Source organism: Lutra lutra, chromosome 8 (assembly GCF_902655055.1).
Source record: "Lutra lutra chromosome 8, mLutLut1.2, whole genome shotgun sequence".
Lineage (NCBI taxonomy): Eukaryota > Metazoa > Chordata > Mammalia > Carnivora > Mustelidae > Lutra > Lutra lutra.
The window spans coordinates 4,162,669-4,178,857 of record NC_062285.1 but is presented as its reverse complement, the minus strand read 5'-3'; the positions used below and the strand labels follow the sequence as shown (position 1 = coordinate 4,178,857).

The 16,189-nt window shown below is 38.6% G+C and overlaps 1 pseudogene; it reads right to left on the bottom strand.

Moving 5' to 3' along the window:
- Positions 1-4,135: 4,135 nt before the first annotated feature.
- The window catches only part of LOC125106363 (eukaryotic translation initiation factor 2A-like), an 86,857-nt pseudogene continuing 74,803 nt past the window's right edge, over positions 4,136-16,189 (bottom strand).

Below are 16,189 nucleotides of genomic sequence, written 5' to 3'. Positions count from 1 at the left end.
TGCACGCGTGTGTATGTGTGTGTGTGTATGTACTGGTTGGAAAGTTTGTTGATTCATATTGTGGGTTTTGATTTTTCCTCACTTTGGTAATTCAATTAACTTTTCAAGTCATGAAGCTAGTGTTGCTGCAAGATCCCGGATATCAGATGTCACTTGCTGAGGGTATTCTGTATAAATATTTGGATCTTAGTAAAGTTTCCTAGATGTTAATATGATTTGTTTTTCCTACCAAATTCCAGAATCCTTATCAAATTGTCTCCAATTTATGCAATGAAAATATTTATCCTACAGAAGAGCGTCCATAAGATGGCACTTGACATCTGCGTTCATCATGGTCGAGACTTTTTGTTCTGAAACATGGGACTGGTACTCCTATTGCCTCCTGAGATTCTGTTAAAAAAATTCATTGAGAATTTATTTCCATTTTTCATGTTTTAATTAATGTGCAGCACATTGTTACCATACTTAAAAAATAGTCTTTATTTCATTCATTTTAACATCAATTGACTTAGCTAATATCTTTCAGGTGTAATCTTTGCCCCTTGGAAAAGGCTCTTAATGGGAGAATGAAGAACAATACCAAATATCAGATGATAACGAATTAATTTCTACTGAGATTTCTGTATTTAGCAACTATTCTTTTTGGTTTTTTAATTAAAAAATATGTGTATTCTTATATTTCTCCTTTAGCATTTTTTTAAAGCCTGATAGTGACATTCCGAAAGAAAATTTTTTAACCAGATATTTTAATTTTAGAAACTGTGATAGGAATTTTGGGAAACCACATGACCTCTCTCAGCAGCAATTGACTATATTAGAACCCTAAATGATACTACATGATGGGAAAGAATCCCAAAAGTAACCTCAAGGAATGTATAACATTCAGGAACTATCTTATTCTTGAGATCATTTCATGATCTGAGCTTTGTTAAAAAATAAAGCTACAGAGTAAAACCACAATTTCCTCAGTGGGTTAAGTTGTATGTCAATTTAAACTTTTTTTCCACTCTGGTGAGATAGAATTAACTCACATCAAACTACACATATTTAAGTTGCACAATTTGAAGAACTTTGACATATATATGCTCTGTGAAGCCATCATCATAATCAAGACACTAACCCCTTCCATCTCCTCCAGAGGTTACTTCATGTCCCTGAGCCATCTCTCCCTCCCTCCAATCCTGTCCTGGCAGTCAACAACCTATTCTCCACCATTATGGATTAGACTGCCTTTTCTGAAATCTCGTAAAATGGAATCATACAGGAAGGATGGTGTTCTGTGTCTTCTTTCACTCAGCAAGATTATTTTGAGATCCATCCATGTTGTTGTATGTATCAAAAGGTTGCATGTTATTACTGAGTGGTTTTCAATTGAATAAATATACTCTATTCTGCTTGCCTTTAAGTCTATTAATGGACATTTGTGATGCTTCCAGTGTTTGGTTACTATAAATAAAGTTGCTATGAACACTGATGTAATTAGTTTTTTTTTTTCAGCATAACAGTATTACTTGTTTTTGTACCACACCCAGTGCTCCATGCAATCCGTGCCCTCTCTAATACCCACCACCTGGTTCCCCCAACCTCCCACCCCCCACTGCTTCAAACCCCTCAGGTTATTTTTCAGAGTCCATAGTCTCTCATGGTTCACCTCCCCTTCCAATTTCCCCCAACTCCCTTCTCCTAACTCCCCATGTCCTCCATGCTATTTGTTATGCTCCACAAATAAGTGAAACCATATGATAATTGACTCTCTCTGCTTGACTTAGTTCACTCAGCATAATCTCTTCCAGTCTCGTCCATGTTGATACAAAAGTTGGGTATTCATCCTTTCTGATGGAGGCATCATACTCCATAGTGTATATGGACCACATCTTCCTTATCCATTCGTCCGTTGAAGGGCATCTTGGTTCTTTCCACAGTTTGGCAACCGTGGCCATTGCTGCTATAAACATTGGAGTACAGATGGCCCTTCTTTTCACTACATCTGTATCTTTGGGGTAAATACCCAGTAGTGTAATTTCAGGGTCATAGGGAAGCTCTATTTTTAATTTCTTGAGGAATCTCCGCACTGTTCTCCAAAGTGGCTGCACCAACTTGCATTCCCACCAACAGTGTAAGAGGGTTCCCCTTTCTCCACGTCCCCTCCAACACCTGTTGTTTCCTGTCTTGCTAATTTTTTTTATATACATTTCCTTCTCTCTTGGGTAAATACCCAGTAGGGGAAGGGCTGCTTCTTATGATAAGTGTATGTTTACCTTGTTTAAGAAGATGTCAAAGTGTTTCTAATCTCACAGTGTATGAGAGTCCAGTCCTTCTAGAAGGTGGGTGGTGGTATCTGATTGTGGTTTAAACTTGCATTTTCCTGCTGACTGTTGATATTGTCCTTTTGTGTATTTTTGGAGGAAAATTTGTGTATTGGGGGACTAAAAAAATTATTTAAATTAAATTTAGTTAACATCTACTGGATTATTAGTTTCAGGGATAGAATTCAGTGATTCATCAGTTGCATAGAACACCAGTATTCATCACATCACGTGCCCTCTTTAATCACCCAATTATCCCTTCACCCCACTCACCTTCCCTCCAGCAGCCCTCAGTTTGTTCACTAGAGGTCAGCGTCTCTTATGGTTTGTCTCCCTCTCTATTTTATTCTTATTTTATTTTTTCTTCCTTTTCCCTTTGTTCATCTGCTTTGTTTCTTAACTTCCACATAGGAGTGAAATCATATGATAACTGTCTTTCTCTGATTGACTTATTTCACTTAGCATAATACCCTCTAGTTCTATCCACATCGTTGCAAATGTCAAGATTGCATTCTTTTTGATGATTGAGTAATATTCCATTATAATATATGTATATATGCATATATATGTACACACACACACAAACACACACACACACACCACATCTTCTTTATCCATTCATCTGTCAATGGACATCTGGGCTTTTTCCATAGTTTGGCTATTATGGACATTGCTCTTATAAACATTGGGGTGCATGTGGCCCTTCAAACCATTATATTTGTATCTTTTGGAAAATACCTAGTAGTGCAATTGCTGAGTTGTAGAGTAGCACTGTCTTTAACTTTTGGAGGAACATCCACACTGTTCTCCAGAGGGGCTGCTCCAGTTTGCATTCCCACCAACAGTGTAAGAGGTTACCCTTTCTCCACATCCACACCAACACCTGATGTTTCTTGTGTTGTTGAGTTTAGTCATTCTGACAGGTGTGAGGTGGTATCTCATTGTGGTTTTGATTTGCCTTTCTCTGATGATGAATGATACTGAGCATTTTTTCATATATCTGTTGGCCATTGGGGGGATTATTTAATCTTATTTGTGAAGGAATATTCAATATTTTGTCCATTTTACTGGATCATTTATTTTCATATTCCTTTCCTGTTTCCTATTTTCCTATCCATTTTATTTCCTATTTATTTTCCATTCTTATTTTCCTATTACTGAATTGTAAGAATTCTTCATATAATCTGGAGACTGGTCCTATATTTGATGTTTGTATTGCAAATATTTTCTCACTCTGTTCATTCTCTTTTCGACTGTGTGATTTTTCTTAATTCTTAGAGGAAAAAATAGTTTCAATTTTAATAAAGTTCAAGTTATGATTTTTTCTTATAAGATTCAAGAGTGTGTGTGTTGTGTGTATGTGTGTTGTGTGTATGTGTGTTTATCCAAAATCATAAAATTTTTATTCTCTTTTACATATTCTTCCAGATATTTTAGTTTGAGATTTTTAATTAATATATGCGATGCATTCAAAGTTTTTAAATGTGTGATTATGAGTAAAGGGTCTATGTCTAACGTTCTGGTATCATTTGTCAGAATGACTTTCTGCTTCTCATTGAATTGTCTTGGTATCTTTGTCAAAAATAAATTTATCATGTACGTGTAGGTTAACTTCTAAATAGGTGGTTCTGAAATGGGGGGCAATTCTGTAGGGCTCTTGGACATCCCCCATTGGATGTATTCTTATTTTATGGTTTCTTGTTCTGTTTTTCTTTAATCTTGGATAAATGGTTAAAGTTATAGATGAACATTAAGAGGGGGCACATGGGTAATCCATACATTTAATGATGTTTGTCTTGATTTTCTGAGAATGTGATTTCCCTGAGTCTTTAAATCCCCAAATCTGTGTCTCCTAGCTCTTGAAGAAAGGTTCTCTCTTGCTGCATTTCCTTTGACCGGTGTTATTCTAGCTGTTTTCCAGGTGCTGCTGCTTCTCTGAGCTGTTTGATGGCTTGGAGCATCTTGTTTAGGCTGTTGGTCTCCTTGTCTGTCTTGGGCTCTCACGAAGTGGTTGAGTGGCAGTCTATTGTGGTATGCTCTGCGGGGCTGGAGTGGGGCCCATCGGGACTCTTGCCAGTTTTCATGCCCTGCTCTTCAACTTTCTCAGCCTCAAGCTTCCTTTAACTTTGAGGGGCTGTTTTCAGTAGCAGCTTTTTGTTTCCTGGTTGTGATTTTACGCTCAGGAGTGGCTCCTCCTCATGCAGTTTAGAATTGATGATTGGTTTATTTCCTAAAACTGGGCATCTGTAAGCCATTGCAGCTTTACACTCTTCACTGGGTACATCGCTTGGAACTGCTTGGTAATTCATTGTTTTTGCTGGAAACAGTCCATCCAAAAATGGGTGCCAAGAGACCTGCCATATTTGTGCATTTGATGGCACATACTCGTGCAAGAGAGAGCCAGGTTAATGCTAAATCTTGTACCTGATATTAACATGGAACCTGGGAAGACATGTAGCTTGTTAAAAGGCATCCACCATCTGAGCACCAAGGGACACAGAATCAGAAAAAAGTTTGTAGTTCATAATATCCCACCCTTTTTTGTCTCTTCAGCTTTCCAAATTTAGCTAGTACTCATATGTGTCTATGAGGATGGTCAAAGTCTGCATTATGACGGCTGGTTCCAAAGTCAAACACAGAATCACATTTGGCACCATAAAACCATAATTTGAGCTACATCATCAAGAAGCCAGTTTTGGTAACTGTGCTCCAGTGTGTCCTCCGTTTGTTGCTGGGAACTCACGCTGGATAACTGTTGAAACACACCAATTAAAATTGTGCACAGCTCCCTTTGTCAAAAATCTCTGAAAGCCATAAAAACAACATATGTCAGCTTTTAATAAATTTCAATAATTTTTAAATACTCCCTTTATTTCCATAAAATATTTACTAGTTTGGTGTTTGTTTCTTTACTCAAATTATCCATGAAACATTCAATAAAACAACGTTTATGATCTGAATATTGCTGGATCTCCGTAATTCTGAAAGGGCTCTGTGGGTCTTGACAGAAGGTCTTATAAAAGGAATGACAAGATAATTGTTTGATTAGCACATGGGTGGTAACAATTGGAGAAATGGGGTTGACATAGAGAAACCCATTAAAATATCTGGGGGGGTGGGTTGTAGAAACAAGTGAGTCATAACAGCAGAAGAGAGATCTCATTAACCCTAGAAAACAAGATGGAGACTTTTTTTTTAAAGCTTTCCTATACTCTAAACCACAAGCTGCTTTTTTTTTTTTTTTAAAGATTTTATTTATTTATTTGACAGAGAGAGATCACAAGTAGACGGAGAGGCAGGCAGAGAGAGAGAGAGAGAGAGAGAGAGAGAGGGAGGGAAGCAGGCTCCCTGCTGAGCAGAGAGCCCGACGCGGGACTCAATCCCAGGACCCTGAGATCATGACCCGAGCCGAAGGCAGCGGCTTAACCCACTGAGCCACCCAGGCGCCCCACAAGCTGCTTGTTTTTAAGCCCATCAGGAAGCTCTTGCCTCCCTTACTTGGCTGATAATAAGCCCCAGTCTATCCCAAATCTTTGTACTTACCAGGCTTTTAGAGCAAACGAGAAAATAGTGAAGTTAATATCCCTTAACAGGTTTTTCATCTGTACCAGTTTCATTCTGAGTATGATAAATCCGTCCAATACACTCAGTCTTTACACAAAAATGATTTAAAATGGATGATTAGTTGGGCGCAGTAATTGAACTTTCCCCTCGGCTACGAGAAAATCATGTCTCCAGTAATAAAGACTCTTTAAAAAACAACTGAGTTTCAACACAAAGAGTGACCTCAGAGGGTGAGGGGTTAATTTCTCATTTAATTTCTCCATTTTCTGTCATTTGTACCTACCTTTTGGAGTCTCCCAATCCAGTGTCTTTAATTTCGTTTCCCTTAATGTCTACCCTCTACTACTTTCTCACTGGAAGATGGGCTTGTCCTTTTGGTCTTAATGGACACATTATTCTTCTTCCAAGTGGGTTAACTCGGCTGCATAAATTTTTTGCAGTTAGTGGGCCGTGTACATTTGATTCTAAAATAGGTAGTAGGGGAGTTCTTTACTTTTAAAAGTGTGGGTTCCTGACTCTACGCTTTGATCTTTATAAAGCCATATGGTTTTTCTGACCTTGGATAATGTAAGAGATATTGGGCAATTGAAGACGTGCAAAGGCTGTTGAAAATCTGTTGAGAAATAACAGAACACTAGGAGAGGATGGAGACCATTGCCCTGACCACCTAAGGTATCTGCATCTCCATTCTTTTGGATGAACCCGGCAAGAGATCAGAATTGCTATTAACAAAACTAAATACCAAACACAGTGCTTATAAGGCTAAACCCCTCTTCCCACCACTGGAGTTTTCCCCTGGCTGATCAATGGACCACCCATGGGTGGTGGGGGGAGGGTGAGGGTCCAGAGTGGTTGAGGGAATCCCATCCTAAAATCTTCTTTGGATGGATGAAGAGAATTCAGTTCAATAGACTGGGATTTATTGAATTAAAATGGCGAGGTACTCAATGTCAAGGAGCCTCGAAACCTAATCAAAACTTTTCTTGAGTCTTTATTTAATTCTAAATTTTATTTTACTTTAGTCATAGCTTCTGTAATTTTTAGTGCAGGAAACTGCAAAATAAATTTTTAAAAATTGTGAGGAAGTAGCATTACCCAAGTATCAAGTATAAAAAAATCAGCTTGTTTACCTCATGTGTGTAGTTTGGCCAAAGCTGCTGAAGGGTGTCCAACTTAGAGCATTTAATGCTTTATTTTTTATTCTATGAATGGATAACAATTCTGTCTTTTCTGTCCAATGGAATTAGATAGAAAATATTTATGTGACTAATTTTTAGTATATTCTATGTACTTCGTCCTGTCCATATTTATGCCCAAATACTACTCCAACAGTTAGGTAGTTTAAAATAAGCCATAATATATTCTTCTGAACAAATTTATATAAATGTTGTATGAATTTGAGAGTGACTTTACTTGTAGGAATATATTATAAGAAATTCCTTCATTTCTAAAATACATAATAAGCTTATAGGATAGAGAAAAAGGTTACTATAAATGCCCTTTCCTATTCATTTAAAATTGTTTCTTAAAGCTTCCAAGACAGGTGGAAAGGTCACCCAACACCCAACACCCATGTTAGTGTGTTCAGTTAGTGACAAATTTTTCATTGCACAGCAAGTGAAATCTTAAAAAAACTGTAGTTCTATGGGTCGCTGGTCTCAAGTCAAAAATAGATGCCACCCAATTTTATGTAAGTTTGCTGCATAACCATTCACCAAAATTGTATCCTTCATCTTTCCTCTATGCCTCCATGAGTTTGGAGAATGAATATATCATTCACATGAATTTTGAGAGTCACCTGGATATCATGACTGGCTGGCACCGTTAGAACACAACAAATTGTGTTATTTCTGTTGCATGATAACCCACATCTTCATGCTTTGCTAAATAAGGGAGATAAGGGGTTGAAGCATTTTGTGATCAGAAGATGGCTATGTAATTTACAAAAATGTTTTTAATACTGTTATGGCCTTTCAGTTCTAAATAACTTAGAAACAATTTGGACTTTGAAACATGTGGTCTAGGAGGGCTCAAGGGATGGTGTCCTTTAAAGGATTCAACATAGTCAACTAATGTCAGTGATCATCCGTGCTAGGGATCCTGCTCTAGGGCTCTCTGTGTGTTTCTAATGAGAACCCCCTTGAGAACATGCACACTGACATTGCTATAAATACACGGTCTCCCACTCTGGTTAGAGGGAAGATTACTCTATTGTAACCTTCTTTGGTTCTCAGCTGGAACGGGGCTACTAATGGCTTTTAGCGGGGAATGGCTTAGCAGTAAACCGCTGCTCACGGGCTAATGGGTCTGTGAAAGTGTTTTCAGAAAGTGACAGCAGGCGGTGAGTGTAAAGAACCAGATGCTCCAAGAACTCAAGAGATAGGCACGACTATCCCTGCCCCAACTATACCTACTCACAAGCCCAGAGGCTTATGAACAGTACATGGGGAGATGATGGGGAGAAATGGTGGGATTTTCCATCAGTTTGGAATATGCCAAGGAATGTCATCTGACTTCTACAGTTTCTGTGTCTCATCTCCAGATTGAATTGTATTAACTGCCACGCCAACCTTCAGAACCCACCTGTTGGAAAAAAAAAAGCCCTATTATGGATACCCTCAAGCAGCTGATTCATGATCCTGCTGATTCAACAAAAGAAACGAGTTCAATTTTTATCAGATCGTAAGATTCCTTTGAGCTCTGATTTCTGTATACATTCTATATCTCTAAATCCTTTAAACTCAAAAGAATGTCCTTATCAATAAATTAAGTTCAGAGGTTATTTCTTAATATTCCAGCTTCTCTGTACAATAAAGTTAATAGATGACCTTCTTCATTTTTCTTTTCTTTCCCCACTGGAAAAATAATGGCCCATGATTTGTCTTGAACTGCAGATCTGTTCTTTTGGCCTTACGAGGCTGTTTCTGGAAATTTCATTGTAAAAATGAAAACGTCAGGGGTGGAAGACGCAAATTTCTAGTAAGTCACTGGTTCCAAACCGTGAGTTAGATATTCTCATGAATAATGTAAGGGTCAAGCACAGGTCACCCCAAGATGGGTCACTTTGACACAAAGATTATTTTGGATTAGAAACAATCAAAATCCAGCAGATTTGGGAAAAGCTCTTTACCTCCTGCACAATTGGGTAAAAGAATTTGGTGGAGGACCTCCTCCAGGAAGAGACCTATCACCGCAGAAAGCTACGGAGAGGAAGCGAGTATGGCGGATGGGGAGGAACCTAGGGAAGCCTGTTCCATCAAAGTCCTCTCTTTGCCCCATGGTTTCTGAACGGTCCGGCAAACATTTGTTTACCAAATTCTTGTTCTTTTTCATTTTTTCTGTGAATTGCATTCCTTCCCTGTGAAGTCCCAGACCCCCACCCCTTCTCCTTAGTTCAGAATGACATATATGCCTCATTTTGCCTGACTGTCTTTGGAATTTTTCCATGTCTGTGTGAATTCCCTGTACGTATGAAATTAAATTGGATTTTCTCCTGTGAATCTGTCTCATGTCAATTTGATTCTTAGTCCAGCGAGAAGGACCTTGAGGGGTAGGGGGAATTCTTCCTCCCTGACAATAGTCATCCAATATAATATAAAAGAAAGGGGAAAAAAAAACACAGTGTGACACAATTGTTCATGGTCTATGTTAGGTATAGCATGGAAAAAGTGGTTTTTAATCACCAGCCATAATTTCTGCTGTTCTGACATGTCAGAATGGGGCAAATCGGCCAGAAATTTTTAATGAACACTGACTTACACAAATCTTTTTCTTTTATCACATATATAAAATATAAGATCTCACTGTAATATGCTAATATTTCTAGAATATTGTTATGAAAGCAGGCCAAATACATTTTGTCATTAAAATGATAAAACACAAACCTGGTATTCATCATGTTATAATGTCTCTTTTCTAAAAAATGTAGAATCAGGATTAATAGGTTTCGAGCATTGTCTACCACTCTTCAGTACATTATTCTAAGATGTACCTCCTTCCCAGAAGCTTTCTGTAAAAAGAAAGAAATGTGAAATCTGTAGGTTCTCTTTGTTAGGAGACCATAGAAGTGTCCATTCTATGTTTTTATTAGAGAACAGTGAAAAATGCAGTCTCTTGGTGCCTCATTAAGAAAACTTCAATCAGATGTTATCTTTGTGCATGTTTTGAATTAAATAAGGGAATTGTGACTGGTTGGCTCCCATGACTGATCAACGAGATTACTGGTGTTGAATGGGGTCAGGTGTCCCTCCCCAGGCACACAACTTTTACAAGAGTGGTCATCTGTTCTTCTTAGAACTGAGTGAGTTGTGGGCAAATCCCTGCGCCCATCCATTGACTGTGCATGCAGGTTTGTGGGTGGGGGCAAGGAGCAGATCTCCTGAGGTGAAGGGAGAAAGCAGCAGGAATAACACCTAAAAGTTACCACCATTGCCTTGAAGAGGCACCGTTTAACACACTATGGAACTGGCACTTTTTCTCTTGGTATCCTGAAATACCCTTCTCAGAGACACTCCTGTTCAATCGGTGAGGAAGTTTCTCATTCTTGCCAAATCGTGAAACAATGGACCTACAAGTCCATTTCACATCTTACATTATTAGTTATGGATTTAGTGATGGAATCCTGTTGTAATGAACTCTTGATTGGCAAATTGATAAAGGGCATTCTGATGCTGAGATGGGCCCTTTTAGGTCTCTCCCCCATCTGTGCCAAAGCGACTTCTTATCACCTCATTTTCTATGGTTTTTTGCTTTTATCTCATACAGGAGCATTCACTCACCTGTCTGATGACTAAACACCAAACACCATTGTCGTCTTTGAGCCTTAAGATGGTGAAGGAGCAAAATATCGATAATGGGGATTATTTAAAGAAATATGATTTGTTCAAAGAAAATTATTTGAAAGTTGAAATTCCTTCTAAAATCGACACTTATAGACAACTTGTAATCATCTTTCTAGCTAATTTCATCGAGGTGTAATTGTATTGGCTCATTACTACCACTTGGTAATTTTAAACTAGGTAGATCTTTTTTTAATTCCTATCAATAATTATTATTCACGTGTGCATTCATAGTGAAATTCATTCTGATGAGATTCATTAATTTATGTAGGATGTTCTCAAGTCTTCAGGCAAAAACTTAACAATTATTTCATTTCCTCCTTTTAAAAATGAAATTCATATGCAGTTAACAATGTAATTAGGACACTGTCCAAAAGATGTCAGAAATTACTGCAGTCTGTTGGAAGGCAGGAAGTTACCTCTTTTGAAGAGTGGGTTAATATGTGGTAAGAAATAAAACACTCATCCAGCTTCGAATTCTACTCAAAACCACAAAGCCTGGAGCTTCAATATTAAATAATGACTTTATTGCTTTGCCTAAACCATTTTTCCCTTTTCTCCAATATTTTTTTCCGTATTTTATTTTTTAATTCACTGAATCCTAGAAAATAACTCCAGATCTGTAAGCCTAAGGTGGTAATTTTAAAACTAGTTGAAGGGGAAATTTAAATTACGCATTCTCTCTTTCTCTTGTTGTTGTTCTTTGGAAAATAAAGGCAATGAGGGGACATTAGGGATCATCCCGTCCAATTTACTATAGAGATGAGCAAATTTACGCCCAGAGAGATGAAGGGAATTACCTAAAATGAAGCAGATCGGCGGCAGAGGGGATGGTCAGGCCTTCCGGTCTAGAGTAGGGCCTGGATGCCAGCCAGCGCTCTCATCTTTCCCCGACTTTAGGGTTCTTTATTTAGTCAGGCTTTCCTCTCTCTGTACATGTAAATTTTAAGATGCAAATTTCTCTGTTACTAAAAGGCCTGTTGATAAAATCTGTCTTTTACTTTAAAAACTCTTGAGTTGGAAAATCTAATACACAGGCATAATTGGTGGGTGTCTTTCCCGTGGCTCCCTGGTCTGGTCCCTGACCCATTTCCAGGGATGTTGTATTCTCAATTGCTCTGAGGTCTGAAGATCACTCAGAGGAACTTAAGGTGTGTCCCTCTCAAGGGCATTGGCAACTCTGAGGATGCGATCTTCTTCAAGTTATACCTCCACAGGGATGAGTGCGAGATGGTCATGTTTGTAATTTAGACCAAGAGTCCCGCCTCTAGCGTCTGCCATTATGCCCCACACATTTATTCAAATGCTCGTTTATATCCCGTCTTGTTTCTGAAAGGATCTGTGGCCATCCCACAGCCCATAGTTTCCATCCATAGTTTAGGCAAGCTTTCTGCAATGTTTAGAGACTTGAGGACATCACTGATTACGAGGCATCTAGACCCTTAGAGTCATTAAGTATGACTAAGAGCTACAGGACTATCTGTAAGGCATGAAGGTGGGGAAAAAAGGATGAATAAATTATGAAAATCACAACCAAAAAAAAAAAAAGCATAGTTAGAGAAAAATAACTCCAAAGACAAAGAGTAAGAAAAATGGCTAAGTGTGCAAATAGCCATAATAATAAAAAAAAGTTTTGTTTATACAAAAATCAATTCAAAGCCACGTCTGATAAGCTTTTATACTAATAAGTACCAACATTTTGGCCCTCTTAGTAAATGTTAATGCAATGCAAATGGTATTTCTCTGTTTTAAATAAATGTACTCCTCTTGACTATAAATTAAGAGAAACAGGTCCAATTATAAGAGTTTAAAATCCCCCTCCCCTTTTTAAACCAACTTCTAAGTTACATAAATATTAAAATCTAGAAAGAAAACATAATGCATTATTGGGTCAATATCTTACAATAAACATCTCAAATTAATTATTAACTTCCTACAATCAACTAATTTATTTTGATATACTAAAACATAAAGGGCTCCACATAAATTATTGTTAATTACATCAATTTCATCTCTAATGTATATTTTCCATTGAGCTTTAATTAGAGTTATTTATATGTGTACTATTATAAACATATTACATATATATATATATATTTTCCAGAACTGCGGTCACGAAGGACAAAAAGCAATCGGGAGTCGAGAAGTAGAATAAACATGGTGTAATTCAACAGTGTTGGGAACGGCAATCAGACGGAAGTTGTTTGCCATTTACTTTACTTTTCCTTTGGCCAATGTTGTGTCAGAGTCCTGGCCCCTCGTGTCCTCGTGAACTGCCTATAAGAAACAGTACATCTCCAACTTCTACACGCAGGACTAATGACTGAGGAATCTTGTCCAGATCTTCCGATTCTGTAGGTCTGGGATGGGACTTTGGAGTCTGGATTTTTAACAATCTCCCAAATGATGCCAACCATGGACTTAGAATTCTAGTTTGGGTAGCAGGGCCAATAGGGTGATAGGTCTCAACTGTGCTCTCTCTGCCTCAAGCAAGAGTAATTAGATCGCTTGTCAAAAATAAATGCAGATTGGGGGCACCTGGGGGGCATCGTTGGTTGAGCGGCTTTTTTAAACATTTAAACATTTTAAATAATATTTGGTTTCAGCTCAAGTCGTGATCTCAAAGTCGTGAGAGCGAGCCTTGCAACCGGCTTCATGCTCAGCGTGGAGTCTGCTTGAGATTCTCTCTCTCTCTCTCCTCCCTTTCATGGCCCCCCAATAAATGAATAAATCTTTTTAAAAAAATAAAATAAATGCAGAATATTAGAGATCAACCCCCAGACCCTGTGGAGCTAAATTCCAAGCGAAAGCCAAGTGCTGAGCAAGCTGTGCATGTGAAAGTCTCCGCACACTGGGGACTGAGAAGCCTTGCTCCCAAGGGGACTCTGCCTAGTCTGCGGCTGTACCTGTGTGTGACCTTGAGTGTTAGGCATGGGGGTCAAGGGCAACTGTTCACAAAATAATCAAACAGGTACAAAGGTGTCGAAGAAGTCTGGTGCAAACAGTTACTGCCCGAGACAAGTCACCAGATCATTAATTCTCTAAGAGAACTCTGTCATCTTGCCTCTTCACGTGACGGCGTGGACTCTGGCTCCTGGACCCACAGCCCTCACCTCTCAGCGTGCATAGGAACAGCTACAACCCTAGGTTAATCCCGCCCCCACCTCAGAACTTTGGGGTAAGTAGAATTCGTGTTTCTCAGCTCCCACGTGATGCTGAGGCTGTTGGTCTGCGGACCACACTGTGCCTCAGACTACTGCATGGCCTTGATCCCTCACAGCCCCTAGAAGGCTGAGGTCCTGTTGCATTTTTTCAAGTATTCTTTACAAATGGTTTATTTGTAGGTTTATTGAACCTGCGTGCCGAGATGGTCCAGGGGGTTAAAAACCAGCATCAGATAGAGTCCCCGTTTTTTGGGTATTTTGCAGTCCAAGTAGATAGAACAAGCTAGGATAGAAAACCATTCCAGAATACTTCAAGGAAGCACACACAGCCAAGGGTTAAAATGAATGAATTATTCCCACTTCAGAATTCAGTATGGACTAAATTAACTTTTATTGGTTTAATGAAAAACATGGCATTAAACATATTCCTGTTTGTGCTGATAGAAAATTGAAAGAACAGTAATTCAATATTTGCAGATTCTTTGGCCTTTTCGATAGAGGCAATTATATCTCCTATGAATAATGATTGCTTTGTCCTGCCTTACCAATCCTTATGTTTTGAACTCATTTTATGATTATTTTCTATTTCCATGTGATTTTTAAAAATTATATAATGTATCACATGATTCTAAAACAGGCTTCCTGCCAGTGTGTGAGCTGAGGGGTGCCCTTTCGGGTCCTGGTCACACGGAGTTCTAAGGGAATGACTCCCCTTCCGGTTTTGCTCCGGGGTGCCCTCCACTCAGAATCTGCAAAGCGGGGCTGAAATTCCAAAAGGCACGATGCCGTTCAAAAGTAGTTAAGTGCATGCATTTCTGTTATGCCTTTTCTATTTACATTTAAAGATGCACTGAGGAAAGTCTTATGGTCACTGTTCCCAAACCATCTGGCTGCTCCTCTCAGTGCTCCGGGGCCAGCCCTCCAGTCTCCCTGCTCCAGCCCTTTTCTGGATTTCCAGGCACCTCTTCAAGTCGGTATGAATGTGCAATGCTAGATTTAAAAGGAGGCCTTTAAGATAAATGTTTTCATGAAAGACACATTGTCTGGTCCCTTGTTTTTTATTCACCAAGAAGTAGGTATCTTAGAGGTTTCCTCTTATAATACCGAGTCCTTTTTTGTTCTTCCAGACTTCAGAAAAGACCTATTTCATACGTATAAAGCAGCACTATTTGTTTTCACGGTCGAAATTTTTAAGAATTAAGTCTTTATCTATCGGAAACTTAATCTGGTGTGCCTCTGGAGATCCACAACACGTTTGCTTTTACTTCTTCAGATAGCAACTGGTTGTCCTAACACGATTTATTTGAGAGCCCTCGTGCACTCTCTCCGTGGTTTTCTGAGTCATCTCCAGTTTTTTCTTGATCTGCTTCACCAAGGACTTCCCGGCGCTCTAAAACAAACCCACTTCTGCTCTGGTGATCTCTGTGGTCCGTTCATTTTCTGTTTTATTAATTATTCTTTTACTTTTTCTGTCCTGTGTTGTTCTATCTTTCAAGTTTTATTTGTCTTTGTTTACCTACTTTCTTAAAGGACTGTTTAGCTCACTGATCGCAAGCCTTTCTTTTTTGTTTTTTTCCCCCTCTAATATATACATTCACAATTTGAAAAAGAAAACAAAAACCTGTAAGCATGTTTTCAGCTGCATCCCCAAGTTCTGAAAGGGCGGGCCATTTTAAAATTGAGTTCAGTTCAAGATATTTTCCAAATTTCATCTTTGACCCATGGGTTATTTAGAAAGATAGTGTGTGTTTTCCAAATGTTTGAGGATTTTCTCATTTTCTGATTTCTAGCTTAATTCCACTGTCTTCACGAAGCATGTTTGTATTATTTTAATCCTTGGAAATAGTTGGAAACTTCATTTGTGGCCCAGGATATACTCTATTTTTGTAAATGTTTTACGTGTACTAGAAAATAGCATGTATTTTTGTAGACATTGGAAAGAATATTTTCGGTATGTCCATTGGGTCTCCTCGACTAACATCTTTTAGGTCTTTATGGGTCATCATTTTCTGTCCACTTATTTCATCATTGACCTTGAAGGGGATGTTAACATCTTCCGTGATGTGGATTTGTCTCTGTCCTCTCTTATAAAGTTCCTTAATTGTATTGTGTATTTTGAGGCTATGCTAGTCCACGAATTTAACGTAGCAACTGCTGCCTTTTCTTAGTGAATTCCACCTCCTAACGTGAAATGTCCCCTTTATGTCTGGTACCACTCGTTGTCTTGATGTCTGCTTGGTCTGAGATGCATCTAGCTACATGGCCTTTCTTTTTCAGTGTTTCCGTGACAGATCTTTTTCCAGCATTTTACTTTAAC